Consider the following 17793-nt stretch of genomic DNA (forward strand, 5'->3'; position numbering starts at 1 on the left):
CAGATGCATTTTGTATACCCCTTGAAAGCCTGAAAAAGTTATTTGGATTTTGGGCCTCTCTATGTGTCTGGGCATCGAAAAATTCTCACACATGTGGTATCCCTAGATGTGTAAAGAATGTGTTTTGGGGTGTAATTGTAAGTACAGTCAGGTCCATAAATATTGGGACATCAACATAATTCTAATATTTTTGGCTCTATACACCACCACAATGGATTTGAAATGAAACGAATAAGATGTACTTTAACTGAAGACTGTCAGCTTTAATTTGAGGGTATTTACATCCAAATAAGGTGAACGGTGTAGGAATTACAACAGTTTGCATATGTGCCTCCCACTTGTTAAGGGACCAAAAGTAATGGGACAGAATAATAATCATAAATCAAACTTTCACTTTTTAATACTTGGTGCAAATCCTTTGCAGTCAATTACAGCCTGAAGTGTGGAACGCATAGACATCACCAGACGCTGGATTTCATCCCTGGTGATGCTCTGCCAGGCCTCTACTGCAACTGTCTTCAGTTCCTGCTTCTTCTTGGGGCATTTTCCCTTCAGTTGTGTCTTCAGCAAGTGAAATGCATGCTCAATCGGATTCAGGTCAGGTGATTGACTTGGCCATTGCATAACATTCCACTTCTTTCCCTTAAAAAACTCTTTGGTTGCTTTTGCAGTATGCTTTGGGTCATTGTCCATCTGCACTGTGAAGTGGCGTCCAATGAGTTCTGAAGCATTTGGCTGAATATGAGCAGATAATATTGCCCGAAACACTTCAGAATTCATCCTGCTGCTTTTGTCAGCAGTCACATCATCAATAAATACAAGAGAACCAGTTCCATTAGCAGCCATACATGCCCACGCCATGACACTACCACCACCATGCTTCACTGATGAGATGTATGCTTAGGATCATGAGCAGTTCCTTTCCTTCTCCATACTCTTCTCTTCCCATCACTCTGGTACAAGTTGATCTTGGTCTCATCTGTCCATAGGATGTTGTTCCAGAACTGTGAAGGCTTTTTTAGATGTCGTTTGGCAAACTCTAATCTTGCCTTCCTGTTTTTGAGGCTTACCAATGGTTTACATCTTGTGGTGAACCCTCTGTATTCACTCTGGTGAAGTCTTCTCTTGATTGTTGACTTTGACACACATACACCTACCTCCTGGAGAGTGTTCTTGATCTGGCCAACTGTTGTGAAGCGTGTTTTCTTCACCAGGGAAAGAATTCTTCGGTCATCCACCACAGTTGTTTTCCGTGGTCTTCCGGGTCTTTTGGTGTTGCTGAGCTCACCGGTGCGTTCATTCTTTTTAAGAATGTTCCAAACAGTTGTTTTGGCCACGCCTAAGGTTTTTGCTATCTCTCTGATGGGTTTGTTTTGTTTTTTCAGCCTAATGATGGCTTGCTTCACTGATAGTGACAGCTCTTTGGATCTCATCTTGAGAGTTGACAGCAACAGATTCCAAATGCAAATAGCACACTTGAAATGAACTCTGGACCTTTTATCTGTTCATTGTAATTGGGATAATGAGGGAATAACACACACCTGGCCATGGAACAGCTGAGAAGCCAATTTTCCCATTACTTTTGGTCCCTTAACAAGTGGGAGGCACATATGCAAACTGTTGTAATTCCTACAACGTTCACCTGATTTGGATGTAAATACCCTCAAATTAAAGCTGACAGTCTGCAGTTAAAGCGCATCTTGTTAGTTTCATTTCAAATCCATTGTGGTGGTGTATAGAGCCAAAAATGTTAGAATTGTGTCGATGTCCCAATATTTATGGACCTGACTGCATGCCTATGCTGCAAGGGAGAACAACTGTGTGCTTCTTAATATTGGAATGTCTACTTTCCAAAAAGGGGTAATTTGGGGGATATTTGTACTGTCCTGGCATCTTAGGGCCTCAAGTAATGATATAGGTAGAACATCCGGGTTTTAATAAAATTCAAATATATACAGTATATACCATAGTTTGTAGACTCGACAGTCCCCACATCAGTGCAAAACACCCCATACACTCTTTTTCATCCTAGCACAAAAGAAAGAATGGCCAAACTTAGGCTATCCTCCAGGAGATAAACAAAAGTGTAGCTTCTTCTCTTTTCTATTTAAATGACAAAACATAACCTTTAAGGTAGGAAAATACATCATTTCCTCAAAGTACACTGGTGCTTAATTCATTTCAAGAACAGGGCGAACTGTTTTCTTAACTTTCACTTTTCCCATACAACAGATCAAATTCCTCATGAGGAAGAAAAAAAGCTATTCTAACAAGGGAGATTCCAGTCGCTCACTTAGCATATTCCACTCTGCTCCTTCTCAACTCCAACCATCGGTCCTTAAAAATCCCATTACTAGGGCCAATGACAGGCTGGTTACCTGAACAAAAGGGGACTAAACTGTAAAGTAGAAAATAAGGCATTTTTTTTTTCCATTTTAGATAATGTAGACAGGGGTTAGAACATCTGTTTTTAATGCTGTCCCAGTTAGGGAGATTTACCATGGTGACTGTTATCACTGAAAATCAAAGTGAAAGAGAATCCCAAATATTCCAAAGAGGACACTGGTTGTGATGACTACCAGGAATTTTGCTCGTGTTAGAGGAATTTTCTCTTACTTCCTGTTTTGGCTATGGGAGAGGAAATGAAAGGAAATCTCCCTAGTGAGACACAGATGGTAAAAAAAAAAACTTGACAGGCGTTCTAACCATCCCTTAATCTAAAAGTAAAAAAAGTTGAACAAATATTTTGCCTTCAGCTCTACTTTGTAACAGGTTCTTATATAGTGCTATCAATTTATGTAGCATTTTACATATACATTCACATCAGTCCCTGCCCTCAAAGAGCGTACAATCGAAAGTCCCTAACTCACATTCATACAATTAACATACCAGCATGTCTTTGAAGTGTTGGAGGAAACCCAGGCAGGCACAAGGAGAACATGCAAACTCCAGGCAGGTAGTGCCATAGTTGGGATTTGAACCAACAACCCTAGTGCTACTAGATGGAAGTTCTAACCACTTAGCCACTGTGCTTCCCACTTTAAGGGGCCTAACACCTTCTAACATACAGTCTGTAGAATGACAGTACTCAAGAGCCTTCCGATATACATATTGCCCTAGCTGTTGATAGATAGGAGTGCCACCCTGTTCTCCTATTGATGTATCTACCGCCGACCAATTGCACCAACACTGAAGGCAGTATTCATCCATCATCCTAGTGCAGTCATCATAGCCATCTTTAAACAGAAAGCACCCCAGTATAATCACTGTCACCATATGACATCTTATATCAGGGCAAAGCTTCTAAGACTTTTGATTTTTGTAGCCATTGACTGTACAACTGCACAATGATAGACTTTTAAATCTGGAATGCTTTAAATATTGTACATATGTTTAATGTACTGTACCTGAAAAAAAAAAAAGAAAGAATTGCTTGTCCGTCAAAGTCCACCAAACCCAGACATCAGGAACTCTGCACAGCCATAAATAGAAGTCAGACAGCAATGGCTCGCACCTTACCTGCTGCTTCTAGAAAACAGTACAAGGAAGGAAACTCCACATGAAGCCGCTTAAACTTTCAATACGGTGTTTCATGTTTATGGAAGTTACTTAATTTGAACAGCACCTGTCCTCAGAAGGTCCAGTCCAGGAAAACAAGCACTTCCTGTGACTGCTGAAACAATTCTACTTGTTTGCGACACGTCTCCCTGATCACATGTCACTGATCATGCGAAGCCTTGTGTAAAGTGAAAACGTTAAAGCTGAACTCTAAGCAGATATTTAAATCCAAATTAATGCAACTCTGCAACCATTAATATATCAGTAAATGTTAAAATAGGTACTTGAATGTGACCTGATATTAGCCCCTTGCAGTCCTTGTACAACAGGGCTGGGGTGTGAAAGGAAGAAGCAGCACAAGCAGCCAATCAGTTTATGTGCTGACAAGAAACATGCTGATAGGAGGAGTGCAATTATAGGGCATATGTGGGGGATGAATATGGGGTCATTTTTACCTCTGGAAGTACCATTCCTATAATATAAATAGTTCCATGGCAATATGAAATTGTACCTCCTGAGGTATAACACAAAAATAAAACCCAATATCAATATATAAAAAACATATTTATTAATTCCATTTGCATATATCAGAAACGATCCTCATAAAAGACTTTAAATCTTAGAAATGAGTGAATATTGTGTCTCTTTTTGTAGAACCATGTGTCTGTTCGTAAGATCCTATTCTTATGTGGCCAATGCGTTTGTGGAAAACCCGATTCCTCAGGGCCTTGTATTTTGTTATACAAAAACTTTTATTCACATGTGTGACTATGTGTCGACCACGCCTGCCGGGCCCACGGGGAGGGATTTAATTGTGGAACACCACAATGTTGACAACACTTTCAAGGGACTTCTCAAAATTCAGAATCTTGTAGCTTTGCAAGCCTCAGAGAAAGCCCTAGATAAAATATTTCTGGCACCATATCTCCAATGAATTGCTGAATCTATGACTCAAGCCAAATATTGCTCATGAGGGCCAAGAGATATCCTCATGCGTGAGTCTAAAATCCAAATCCAGTTGCTGCACCACCAGCCCACACAAAGCACATGGTCAAAATGGTGATGCTTTGTGATGTAAGGGGGATCGCTCTCTAGTGGAGATCTGGCAGTGGGGGGACTGGGGCACTGATATAAGGGGACTGTAAGCTAATGGGGGGGTGTAAGGCTGGTGCTGTTAGGGGGCCTCTTATGGGGATGCTAACCGCTAATATAATGGTTGCTGACCAACCATTAGATCAGCTGTCGGCATCCCCCATTAGAAACCCCCATTATGTCAAAGTCCCCTTATATCAGCACCTGCCTTACACACCCCCATTAGCTTACAGCCCCCTTATATCAGCACCCGCCTTACACACCCTCAGACTACAGCCCCCTTATATCAGCACCCGCCTTACACACCCCCATTAGCTTACAGCCCCCTTATATCAGCACCCGCCTTACACACCCCCATTAGCTTACAGCCCCCTTATATCAGCACCCGCCTTACACACCCCCATTAGCTTACAGCCCCCTTATATCAGCACCCGCCTTACACACCCTCAGACTACAGCCCCCTTATATCAGCACCTGCTTACACATCCCCATTAGCTTACAGCCCCCTTATATCAGCACCCGCCTTACACACCCCCATTAGCTTACAGCCCCCTTATATCAGCACCCGCCTTACACTCCCCCATTAGCTTACAGCCCCCTCATAGCAGCACCCGCCTTACACACCCCCATTAGCTTACAGCCCCCTCATATCAGCACCCGCCTTACACTCCCCCATTAGTTTACAGCCCCCTTATATCAGCACCCGCCTTACACTCCCCCATTAGCTTACAGCCCCCTCATAGCAGCACCCGCCTTACACACCCCCATTAGCTTACAGCCCCCTCATATCAGCACCTGCCTTACACACCCCCATTAGCTTACAGCCCCCTCATATCAGCACCCGCCTTTCACGCCCTCAGACTACAGCCCCCTTATATCAGCACCCGCCTTACACACCCCCATTAGCTTACAGCCCCCTCATAGCAGCACCCGCCTTACACACCCCCATTAGTTTACAGCCCCCTTATATCAGCTCCCGCCTTACACTCCCCCATTAGCTTACAGCCCCCTCATAGCAGCACCCGCCTTACACACCCCCATTAGCTTACAGCCCCCTCATATCAGCACCCGCCTTACACTCCCCCATTAGTTTACAGCCCCCTTATATCAGCACCCGCCTTACACTCCCCCATTAGCTTACAGCCCCCTTATATCAGCACCCGCCTTACACACCCCCATTAGCTTACAGCCCCCTTATATCAGCACCCGCCTTACACACCCCCATTAGCTTACAGCCCCCTTATATCAGCACCCGCCTTACACACCCCCATTAGCTTACAGCCCCCTTATATCAGCACCCGCCTTACACACCCCCATTAGCTTACAGCCCCCTTATATCAGCACCCGCCTTACACACCCCCATTAGCTTACAGCCCCCTCATAGCAGCACCCGCCTTACACACCCCCATTAGCTTACAGCCCCCTCATAGCAGCACCCGCCTTACACTTCCCCATTAGCTTACAGCCCCCTCATATCAGCACCCGCCTTACACTCCCCCATTAGCTTACAGCCCCCTTATATCAGCACCCGCCTTACACACCCCCATTAGTTTACAGCCCCCTTATATCAGCACCCGCCTTACACTCCCCCATTAGCTTACAGCCCCCTCATAGCAGCACCCGCCTTACACACCCCCATTAGCTTACAGCCCCCTCATATCAGCACCCGCCTTACACTCCCCCATTAGTTTACAGCCCCCTTATATCAGCACCCGCCTTACACTCCCCCATTAGCTTACAGCCCCCTTATATCAGCACCCGCCTTACACACCCCCATTAGCTTACAGCCCCCTTATATCAGCACCCGCCTTACACACCCCCATTAGCTTACAGCCCCCTTATATCAGCACCCGCCTTACACTCCCCCATTAGCTTACAGCCCCCTTATATCAGCACCCGCCTTACACACCCCCATTAGCTTACAGCCCCCTCATAGCAGCACCCGCCTTACACACCCCCATTAGTTTACAGCCCCCTTATATCAGCACCCGCCTTACACTCCCCCATTAGCTTACAGCCCCCTCATAGCAGCACCCGCCTTACACACCCCCATTAGCTTACAGCCCCCTCATATCAGCACCCGCCTTACACACCCCCATTAGCTTACAGACCCCTCATATCAGCACCCGCCTTACACAACCTCCCACTATAATTATATTAACTGCTTCTCACCCTCCCACAGTACATTTACTGCAGGCGATCGGCGCAAGCAGGCTGGATAACTTACATGTACGTCATCCAGCTTGTTCTGGGTTAGGGCCCGCATGTATTTGCTCCCTGATGATCTGCGCTGACTCTGGCTACAGCTGGATTTTGTCAGTAGATCCTGGTCAATGATTTTATGGCTGAGCACTGCTGATCAGCTGTAGCCAATCAGTCTTTCAAACCAAAAAATTGGGGGTTACTTACTAAAACTGGAGAGCACAAAATCTGGTGCAGCTCTCCATAGAAACCAATCGGCTTCCAGGTTTTATTGCTAAAGCTTAATTGAACAAGCAGAAGTTAGAAGCTGATTGGCTACCATGCACAGCTGCACCAGATTCTGAGTTCTCCAGTTTTAGTAAATCCCCCCCATAGTGTCTTTCTACAGCAACTCATTTGGAAAGTTGTAATTAACTCCATATGATTAGAAATGGTATTTAATCACAACATATATGCATAGTGTATACTGCAAAACAAAAAATGTGCCTTTTCCCGCTAAAATGTTCGGGTTTGGCTTGAAGAAAAGGTAGCAACCCTAGAACAAGACAGCAAGCTGTTGTCTCAATCAGCTGCTACCATGGAATTTGAATTTACTATATATAGCATAGCTCCCAACTGTCCCTGATTTCAAGGGACTGTCCCTAATTTGGAACAAAGTCCGTTTGGCTCTCATTTTGGTCTGATCTATATAGTTGTATATAAAATGCACTATTTATCTATCTATCAAAAAGTGTTTCCCAGTGCTAAACCTTTCGCCCAATTTCTAAATTTCTGCATTTGGATATTTCCAAAGCCAATATAGAGGAATAGTAGCAGTCAAAAAACTACTTGTGGGTGTCTCCTAGATTGTAAGCTCCGAGGAGCAGGGCCCTCCTATCCCTCTTGTATTGAACTGCATTGTTGCTGTATTGTCTCCCTTTATATTGTAAAGCGCTGAGCAAACTGTTGGTGCTATATAAATCCTGTATAATAATAATAACCAACATTTTTTGTGTGTAATTCTTCTTTAGGCTAGGCTTCTTTAGGCTAGTTTGCGTTTGATCCGTTGTTGCAGTGCTTTTTGCGGTGCATTTTTTGCACTTTTTTTAGACTTTTTTTTATGTGTTTCGCATTTTATGTACCGTATTTGCCGGCGTATAAGACGACTGGGCGTATAAGACGACCCCCCTACTTTTCCTGCTAAAATGTAGTGTTTGGGCTATACTCGCCGTATAAGACTACCCCTCTTCCAGTGCACACCAGTGGGAGGAATAGTGCCCCATCATTGGTATCAGTGGGAGGAATAGTGCCCCATCATCGGTATCAGTGGGGGGAATAGTGCCCCATCATCGGTATCAGTGGGGGGAATAGTGCCCCATCATTGGTATCAGTGGGGGGAATAGTGTCCCATCATTAGTATCAGTGGGGGGAATGGTGCCCCATCATTGGTGTCAGTAGGAGGAATAGTGTCCCAACATTGGTGTCAGTGGGAGGAATGGTGTCCCATCATTGGTGTCAGTGGGGGGTGGAATAGTGCCCCATCGTTGGTGTCAGTGGGGGGGGGGGAATAGTGCCCCATTGTTGGTGTCAGTGGGGGGGAGGAATAGTGCCCCATCATTGGTGTCAGTGGGGGTGGAATAGTGCCCCATCATTGGTGTCAGTGGGGGGTGGAATAGTGCCCCATCGTTGGTGTCAGTGGGGGGGGGGAATAGTGCCCCATCGTTGGTGTCAGTGGGGGGGAGGAATAGTGCCCCATCGTTGGTGTCAGTGGGAGGAATAGTGCCCCATCATAGGTATCAGCGGGAGGAATAGTGCCCCATCATTGGTATCAGTGGGAGGAATAGTGCCCCATCATTGGTATCAGTGGGAGGAATAGTGCCCCATCATTGGTATCAGTGACACCAATGATGGGGCACTATTCCTCCCACTGACACTTGCTGACTCTGTTCTCGTATGGTGCTGCTGCAGCCAGCATATGTGGTTGCAGCAGCACCTCTACACTGACCACTTACCTGCTGGTCCTGCACTCGATTTTCGCGCGGCCGCTCGGCTCCACCCTCTCGCCGGTGATTGGCCGCCTGTGTGCCTTTCCTGAGCTACAGTTCTGGCGGCCAATCGCTGGTGAGGAGGCGGAGCCGAGCAGCCGCGCGAACTCCAGTGGCCGAACTGAAGGCGCAGCCGCGCTTCCTGGACCGGATCGTCGTGGGACCGGAACCAGGTAAGAAATAGCCCCTGCCCACCCCTGTACTTAGTGTCCCTTCCGTTAGGGGAAGGGGGGGGGCGGCAGCGGCACCGCGCCGCCCCCCTAAAAAGTGTCATGTCATGTTATACCGGCGTATAAGACGACCCCCGACTTTTGAGAAGATTTTTAAGGGGTAAAAAGTCGTCTTATACGCCGGCAAATACGGTATTTATTTTTTTACTTTTGGCCAACTTGTTGCTGGGTGGATTAAAATCGTGTCAAAAACGCACACAAAACACAGCACTTGCGTTTTATATGCGGTTCCATTGAAGTCTATTGGACTAAAAACGCAAATTGCTGCGGGAAAAGAAGTCCCTGACCCTTTTCAAAAAACAGGCCTGCAAAAAATATATAGATGTGATTGTGATCCAGAGGAAATCATGATAAATGGCATGCACGGTGCTCTTGCAAAATGCAAGAAAAAAACAAAACGCACAGGTGTGAACCAGACCTTAAGGGGGACATATCAGGGTGTGTGTCCCATACAGGCAGCTGGCAGCGGGACTGGATGGTGCACCTGTGCCTTCAGCCTACATAAAAACATCAAAATCTCATTCACAGGGTCAAACACCCAGTGTGCATGAGACCTAAACAGTAATTTTAGACCATTGGTAATGTGCTTGGTATTCTTCTCCTGGGTCTGTGCTGGATTATTTAATAGGCGAAAATGTCTTAAAGGGCCATTAAGTAGTGGATGAGAATAGATTATATATGAAGAATAATGATGTTGTTTAGTGTCACTTTAATCATAAAGAAAAAATAAATATATATATATATATATATATATATATATATATATATATATATACACACACAGTGAAAGAGATAAGTATTTGATCCCCCACTGATTTTGAATGTTTGCCCACTCACAAAGAAATGATCAGCCTAAAAATCGAATGGTAGCTGTATTGTAACACTGAGAGACAGAATAGCAACAAAAAATTCAAAAGAAGTGCATGTCTAACAAATGATGCACTGATTTGCATGTTCATGAGGGAAATAAGTATTTGATCCCCTATCATTCAGCAGGATTTCTGGCTATCAGGTGTCTTTCATACAGGTAACAAGCTGAGATTAGAAGCAGTCTCTTAATGGGAATGCTGCTAATCTCATTTTGTTACCTGTATAAAAGACACCTGTCCACAGGAGCAATCAAACAATCAAATTCCAAACTCTCCACCATGGCAAAGACCAAAGAGCTGTCCAAGGATGTCAGGGACAAGATTGTAGACCTACACAAGGCTGGACTGGGCTACCAAACTATTGCCAAGGAGCTTGGTGAGAAGGTGACAGCAGTTGGTGCAATCATTCGCAAATGGAAGAAACACAAAACAACTGTCAGTCTCCCTAGGTCTGGTGCACCATGCAAGATCTCACCTCGTGGAGTGTCAATGATCATGAGAACAGTGAAGAATCATCCCAGAACTACACGTGAGGATCTTGTCAATGATCTCCAGGCAGCTGGGACCACAGTCACCAAGAAAACAATTGGTAACACACTACGCTGACAAGGATTGAAATCCTGCAGTGCCTGCAAGGTCCCTCTGCTCAAGAAAGAACATGTCCAGGCCCGTCTGAAATTTACCACTGAACATCTGAATGATGCAGAGGAGGACTGCTTGAAAGTGTTGTGGTAAGATGAGACCAAAATCGAGCTCTTTGGCATCAACTCAGCTTGCCGTGTATGGAGGAGGAGGAATGCTGCCTACGACCCCAGGAACACCATCCCAACTGTCAAACATGGTGGTGGAAACATTCTGCTTTGGGGGTGTTTTTCTGCTAAGGGGACAGGACAACTGCTCCGCATCAAAGGGACGATGGACGGGGCAATGTACCGTCAAATCTTGGGTAAGAACCTTCTTCCATCAGCCAGGGCATTGAAAATGGGTCTTGGACCCAAAACACACGGCCAAGGCAACAAAGGAGTGGCTCAAGAAGAAGCGCATTAAGGTCCTGGAGTGGCCTAGCCAGTCTCCACATCTAAATCCGATTGAAAATCTGTGGAGGGAGCTGAAAGTTCGAGTGGCCAAATGTCAGCCACCAAACCTTAATGACTTGGAGAGGATCTGCCAAGATGAGTGGGCCAAAATCTCTCCTGAGATGTGCGCAAACCTGGTAGCCAACTACAGGAAACATCTGACCTCTGTGATTGCCAACAAGGGAATTGCCACCAAGTACTAAGTCATGTTTTGTGAAGGGGATCAAATACTTATTTCCCTCATGAACATGCAAATCAGTGCACAATTTGTTACACATGAATTTCTTTTGAATTTTTTTGTTGCTATTCTGTCTCTCAGTGTTACAATACACCTACCATTCGATTTTAAGACTGATCATTTCTTTGTGAGTGGGCAAACATTCAAAATCAGCAAGGGATCAAATACTTTTTTCATTCACTGTATACTATATTGCCAAAAGTATTGGGACACCCCTCCAAATCATTGGATTCAGGTGTTCCAATCATCTCCATGGCCACAGGTGTTTAAAATCAAGCACCTAGGCATGCAGACTGCTTCTACAAACATTTGTGAAAGAATGGGTCGCTCTCAGGAGTTCAGCGAATTCAAGCATGGTACCGTGATAGCTCGCCACATGTGCAATTAATCCATCCGTGAAATTTATTTGCTACTATATATTCCACGGTAAACTGCTAGAGGTATTATAATAAAGTGGAAGCAACTGGTAACAACGGCAACTCAGCCACGAAGTGGTAGGCCATGTAAATTGACAGAACTGGGTCAGGGCATGCTGAAGCGCACAGTGCGCAGAAGTCGCCAACTGGCTGCAGAGTCAATGGCTAAAGACCTCCAAACTTCATGTGGCCTTTAGATTAGCACAACAGTACGTAGATAACTTCATGCTTCATGGAATGGGTTTCCATGGCCAAGCAGCTGCATCCATCTCCAAGTGAAATGCAATGCAGAGAACTCTTATGGTGTCAGCATACCAAGACATTTTGCTCCCAACTTTGTGGGAACAGTTTGGGGTTGGCCCCTTCCTGTTCCAACATGACTGCGCACCATTGCACAAAGCAAGGTCTATAAAGACATGGATGAGCACGTTTGGGGTGGAGGAACTTGACTGGCCTCAATTTCATAGAACACCTTTGGGATGAATTAGAGCAGAGAATGCAAGCCAGGCCTTCTCGTCCGACATCAGTGCCTGACCTTGTAGGCCGTGTACCAGGGTGGGCTCCCCAGGATACAGTGAAGTCACGAATGAGGAAAGCAACCCCAACACCAGCTTTTGCCACAACAGAATTTTACTTAGATGTGGCAAATAAACACAACCACAAATGCTGGGAACATACAATAAATTTACATACACCCAGCCCAAAGGCTGAGACCCATGTGCTGCACAGCACGGCGCCTTCTGATGATGAAGGTAGAAAGAGTAGTAATTTACCTACTGGTGGGCACAACTAAGCTGCCACACCTTACCTGTTATTACCCTAAAAGAGCAGGAATCAGTGTATGGGTGTATGGTATGGGCTAGCCTGCAGTGCAGCACAACAGCTTACAATCTTACACAAATCTACAGTATTCCCTCTCCCATAACTGGTCCTGTAGCACGTGCCTGAGTATTCCTTCTGAGCAAAACACCAGTCTGGCTTGAGTTTGTAGGATTTTATCAGCTCTCCAATATGAAATGTCACTTTTAAGTTGTGGTGTCCTTCCAATGATCAGTAACAACACTTGTGGTCTGACACAAACAAAGACCCTAACCAACTATAGGCCTGGACTCAGTCTCAAGGCGCCAACACTGAAATGAGGTGTGTGCATGATCTTACCGACCCGGGTCTGCTTTGCATCTGCTGGTGACTCTGAACAGAACAAATGTCTTTCCAACAACCATGCGGTCTCGCCGTATATGTTGCTTAGTTCTTCTGCTCTCATCAGCATTCCTGGCAGAAATCTCATCAGCATTCCTGGCAGCAATCTAATCAGCTTCACTTAGCTGCAGCTGTGGTTACGGAGGGATGCTCTCACACCTGGATGTCATCAGATTCTCAGCTCACACGGCCCCCCTCATTCACCATTCTCCAGAACATGGCTGCTCTCTCTTCTTCCTGTTCTCTCTCAACTCTGTGTGAAAACTCCACCTCTTCATGAATATAAAAATATCTATGCAGTCTGAGGCTGTGTTAGAAAAAAAGTTACATCTTGTGGCTAAACTGCAGAATGTCAGTCAAAACATTTAATTTACTCCACACAAGCAGTATTCAAACAATGAGAGCTGTTTCCCCATCTCACAACCTCACAAATGCTCTCCCGGAAGAATGGCCAAACATTCCCATAGACACACTACTAAACTTTGTGGACAGCCTTCACAGAAGAGTTGAAACTGTTATAGATGCAAAGGGTGGGCCAACTCGATATTGAACCCTTTGAACTAAGACTGGGATGCAATTAAAGTTCATGTGCAAGTAAAGGCAGGTGTCCCAATACTTTTGGCAATATAGTATACATACAGTGCTCAGCATAAATGAGTACACCCCTTTTGAAAAGTAAGATTTTAATCCATATCTCAATGACAAAACTGATTTTTATAGATAATTTATTTAGCTCATTGAAAGTGAGGTTAATAATAACACTTAGAGTACAAAATCTTCAGTTTTACTCAAATTAGTTGATGCAAAAATGAATACACCCCACAACAAAAACTACTACATCTAGTATTTTGTATGACCTCCATGATTTGTAAGGACAGCACCAAGTCTTCTAGGCATGGAAAGAACAAGTTGGCGACATATTGCATTCTCTTTCCATTCTTCAAGAATGACCTCTTTTAGAGCCTGGATGCTGGATGGAGAGTGATGCTCAACTTGACTCTTCAGAATTCTCCATAGGTGTTCAATTGGGTTCAGATCTTTCACCCTGTTCTTCTAAAGAAATGCAACAGTGGTATATATATATATATATATATATATATACACACACACACACAACAGTATTCCATGTAGCAGTGAAGTGTCGGCTCCCCCTAGGAGGAAAGTGATGACATTAGCTCAGGATCCCAGGCGGTCAGCAGTCTCTGATCGGAGGATCAGTCCGTACATATCCGGTACACACACTGGCACACACGATCCTCCAGTTGTAACAGGGAGCCGGCCAGTGAGCTAATGGGGTGCGTCCAGTGCTGACTCCACCTTCTTCTACGCATCTGGAGCCAATTAATAGGCGGGGGTGTGCCCTGGTTGCAGGGTTAACCCTATGTGTGTAGGATGATTGAGGCCCGATGTGTATGAGAGGGAAGCAGTCTAGTGCTGAGTCGCAGCCTTGACTCCACACCCCAGTAGGAACCATCAGAGGAGAGCCGAGGCTAGGAGGATGGTGGGTCATAGAGGTGACAGGAGGAGGAGGGGGGCAGATGCTGATTGATCATGTAGGATGCTGCCACGTTATGAATGATCCTTCAACTGAAGTGAGAAGTGGCAGAGGGGGAAGAAGAAAACACAGAGGAAGATGTCTGGGTCCAGTGTAGCAGCTGAGCTGCAGCTCCTTCCAGTGTTCCTCTCAGACTCAGTCACTTACTGCAAGCCGGCTAGCGGTTGCTGATCACTGTGGACTTTTGTAACACTGTCTCTTTTTTTTTGTTTCTCTGTCTGGTTAATACAATTAATTTATATTTGGTTAATATATATTTTGTCTTTAATATTGATGCTGGTGGCATCTTAGGGCACTTATGTTTGCAAATTAAAATAAATTTAGCAGTTTCATGCTTTGTTGATTTAATATTTTTTACTGTTTTTAAAATTATTTATTTATTTATTTGGGTGGGGGGCACAAGTGGCTGGTCTTGCCTAGGGTGCAAATTAGTCTAGCACCAGCCCTGCATCCATCGGACTGCTAGACAGAGAAGCGTGATTCGTCACTCCAGAGAACACATCTTCACTGCTCTAGAGTCCAGTGGCGTTGTGCTTTACACCACTGCATCCAATGCTTTGCATTGCAGTTGTAATTATAAGCATGCAAAGGACTAATTATACACACACGAAGTTTGGAGGTCTTTTATATATATATACAGTCATGGCCGAAATTGTTGGCACCCTTGATATTTCTCCAGGAAATCATGTATTTCTCACGAAACGTATTGCATTAACACATGTTTTGCTATACACATGTTTATTCCCTTTGTGTGTATTGGGACAAAACAAAAAAAGGGAGGAAAGAAAGCAAATTCGACATAATGTCACACAAACCTCCAAAAATGGGCTGGACAAAAGTATTGGCACCCTTTCACAACTGCGGATAAATAAGAATGTTACAAGCATGTGATGCTCCTGTAAACTCACCTGGGGCAAGTAACAGGTGTGGGCAATATAGAAATCACACCTGAAAGCAGATAAAAAGGAGAGACGTTCACTTAACCTTTGCATTGTGTGTCTGTCTGTGCCACACTAAGCATGGACAACAGAAAGAGGAGACGAGAACTGTCTGAGGACCTGAGAACCAAAATTGTGGCAAAATATCAACAATCTCAAGGTTACAAGTCCATCTCCAGAGAACTAGATTTGCCTTTGTCCACAGTGCGCAACATTATCAAGAAGTTTGCAACCCATGGCACTGTAGCTAATCTCCCTGGTCGTGGACGGATGAGGAAAATTGATGAAAGATTGCAACGCAGAATAGTCCGGATGGTGGATAAGCAGCCCCAAACATGTTCCAAAGACATTCAAGCTGTCCTGCAGGCTCAGGGAGCATCAGTGTCAGCGCGAACTATCCGTCGACATTTAAATGAAATGAAACGCTATGGCAGGAGACCCAGGAGGACCCCACTGCTGACACAGAGACATAAAAAAGCAAGACTACAGTTTGCCAAAATGTACTTGAGTAAGCCAAAAGCCTTCTGGGAAAACGTCTTGTGGACAGATGAGACCAAGATAGAGCTTTTCGGTAAAGCACATCATTCTACTGTTTACCGAAAACGGAATGAGGCCTACAAAGAACAAAACACAGTACCTACGGTAAAATATGGTGGAGGTTCAATGATGTTTTGGGGTTGTTTTGCTGCCTCTGGCACTGGGTGCCTTGACTGTGTGCAAGGCATCATGAAATCTGAGGATTACCAAAGGATTTTGGGTCGCACTGTAGGGCCCAGTGTCAGAAAGCTGGGTTTGCGTCCAAGATCCTGGGTCTTCCAGCAGGACAATGACCCCAAACATACGTCAAAAAGCACTCAGAAATGGATGGCAAAGAAGCGCTGGAGAGTTCTGAAGTGGCCAGCAATGAGCCCAGATCTAAATCCCATTGAACACCTGTGGAGAGATCTTAAAATTGCTGTTGGGAAAAGGTGTCCTTCCAATAAGAGAGACCTGGAGCTGTTTGCAAAGGAAGAGTGGTCCAAAATTCCGGGTGAGAGGTGTCAGAAGCTTATTGATGGTTATAGGAAGCGACTGATTTCAGTTATGTTTTCCAAAGGGTGTGCAACCAAATATTAAGTTAAGGGTGCCAATACTTTTGTCCAGCCCATTTTTGGGGTTTTGTGTGACATTATGTCATATTTGCTTTTCTGCCTCTGTTTTATATTTGTTCCAATACATACAAAGGGAATAAACATGTGTATAGCAAAACATGTGTTAATGCAATACCTTTTTTGTGTGAAATACTTGATTTTCAGGAAAAATATCAAGGGTGCCAACAATTTCGGCCATGACTGTATATATATATATATACAGTCATGGCCGAAATTGTTGGCACCCTTGATATTTTTCCTGAAAATCAAGTATTTCACACAAAAAAGGTATTGCATTAACACATGTTTTGCTATACACATGTTTATTCCCTTTGTATGTATTGGAACAAATATAAAACAGAGGCAGAAAAGCAAATATGACATAATGTCACACAAAACCCCAAAAATGGGCTGGACAAAAGTATTGGCACCCTTAACTTAATATTTGGTTGCACACCCTTTGGAAAACATAACTGAAATCAGTCGCTTCCTATAACCATCAATAAGCTTCTGACACCTCTCACCCGGAATTTTGGACCACTCTTCCTTTGCAAACAGCTCCAGGTCTCTCTTATTGGAAGGACACCTTTTCCCAACAGCAATTTTAAGATCTCTCCACAGGTGTTCAATGGGATTTAGATCTGGGCTCATTGCTGGCCACTTCAGAACTCTCCAGCGCTTCTTTGCCATCCATTTCTGAGTGCTTTTTGACGTATGTTTGGGGTCATTGTCCTGCTGGAAGACCCAGGATCTTGGACGCAAACCCAGCTTTCTGACACTGGGCCCTACAGTGCGACCCAAAATCCTTTGGTAATCCTCAGATTTCATGATGCCTTGCACACAGTCAAGGCACCCAGTGCCAGAGGCAGCAAAACAACCCCAAAACATCATTGAACCTCCACCATATTTTACCGTAGGTACTGTGTTTTGTTCTTTGTAGGCCTCATTCCGTTTTCGGTAAACAGTAGAATGATGTGCTTTACCGAAAAGCTCTATCTTGGTCTCATCTGTCCACAAGACGTTTTCCCAGAAGGCTTTTGGCTTACTCAAGTACATTTTGGCAAACTGTAGTCTTGCTTTTTTATGTCTCTGTGTCAGCAGTGGGGTCCTCCTGGGTCTCCTGCCATAGCGTTTCATTTCATTTAAATGTCGACGGATAGTTCGCGCTGACACTGATGCTCCCTGAGCCTGCAGGACAGCTTGAATGTCTTTGGAACATGTTTGGGGCTGCTTATCCACCATCCGGACTATTCTGCGTTGCAATC

The sequence above is a fragment of the Staurois parvus genome, unplaced genomic scaffold, assembly GCF_062004578.1.
Source record: "Staurois parvus isolate SC_StPar_1 unplaced genomic scaffold, SC_StPar_1.0 ptg000032l, whole genome shotgun sequence".
Classification (NCBI taxonomy): Eukaryota; Metazoa; Chordata; class Amphibia; order Anura; family Ranidae; genus Staurois; species Staurois parvus.